The following is a 1,411-nucleotide window of genomic DNA, read 5'->3' on the forward strand; positions in this document are numbered from 1 at the left end:
CGGTACTTCTTATACTGACAACGCAGATTAATTAATCCATAGCATTATTAGAACTAATCACAATCAGCAGTGGTACTTCTTATACTGACAACGCAGATTAATTAATCCATAGCATTATTAGAACTAATCACAATCAGCAGATCAACATGTATGAATCATGAGAAAATAAAATTTATAGATTAATTTGAAAAGATTAAAAGAGTACTATGTGTTAACATATCTATACATCAGGTGGACCAAGCAATAAACTGCAGGAAAGGGTTGGGGTTACAAACAAACTATTTTTAAGAATAGAAAGAAATTACTGATATTCTATTATTCAACATGAACTAAGCTCTGCAATCAAATTCCAAACTAAACCGTATCTTTTAGAGATGCTGGTGATAAATACTGCCAATTACAATTATTATTGTAAGTTGGATTGTCTCAAGTGGGCAAGTTATCAGGTTTTATTAATTACTGAAATGACAGCTATTACAAGTGAAGACTAGGGACTGGGAGTTATGAACTTATGTTTAACCTTTTAGCATCCAGATCATTCTGTCAAATGTAATGCTTATTTATCCACATTGTCTTGTAGCTTTGAGATTTCAATGATGACATCTGAACATACAACAGGAAGAATATTTTGGCCAGACACGGTTGCTTTTTAAATGCTAAAGGGTTAAACTGGTTTTTTTCAGCATTTTCTTGAAGTAATGTCCACTTGTTCTTAAAATTACTAATTTCAGTTCAATTAGAAAGATAATTATAGCAAAACATCCAGATTCTCAAATAATACCATAAGGACATAACTGTATAAGTAGCCACAACTGTTGCTGTGTCCTTAAACCACATCGTATCACAAGTATTGGTCGAGAGTATAAAAAAAAAAATTTTTTTTATTCTGTACAAGAAATAAAGTTTAGCATCATTTCAGAAAGGACTCTCAAAAGCCTTCCTGTTTAACCAAGTGTGTTTCATTTTATTCTTTTTTTTTTTTTCAAAACAACATGGCAATTAATACCTTAAGTTTAGAATCAAGAGTCGGTAATATTATTAATGAAATTAAGGTGACAAACTGGTAGAATCATTAATGCAGACAAAATGCTTAGCGACATTTCATACATCTTCAAATCCCACCAAGGTCAACTTTGCTTTTTCATGCTTTCATGGTTGATACAAGAAGTACAATTCATGTACTGGGGCCAAAGTACATGACTTGTACTTTGACCCCAGTCCCCTGAACTTGCTGGTCTGGTGCCAAGATTTTGAAACCATTATTAATGAAAATAATGGTAGCAAGCTGGCAGAATCAAAGTGCAGCAGACAAAATGCTTGGCGACATTCCGTCCATCTTTACATTCTGTGTTCAAATCCCACCAAGGTTGACTTTGCCTTTCAAAGTCAAAACAAAGTACCGGTTGAACAT

General features: G+C 33.2%; 1 protein-coding gene across 3 annotated transcripts in view; it reads right to left on the reverse strand.

The window, feature by feature from the left end:
• Positions 1–1,411, reverse strand: part of LOC106884298 (small ubiquitin-related modifier 3) — a 13,503-nt gene that overhangs the window by 1,838 nt on the left and 10,254 nt on the right. The gene's annotated exons all lie outside the window — the stretch shown is intronic.

Source organism: Octopus bimaculoides, chromosome 13, assembly GCF_001194135.2.
Source record: "Octopus bimaculoides isolate UCB-OBI-ISO-001 chromosome 13, ASM119413v2, whole genome shotgun sequence".
Lineage (NCBI taxonomy): Eukaryota > Metazoa > Mollusca > Cephalopoda > Octopoda > Octopodidae > Octopus > Octopus bimaculoides.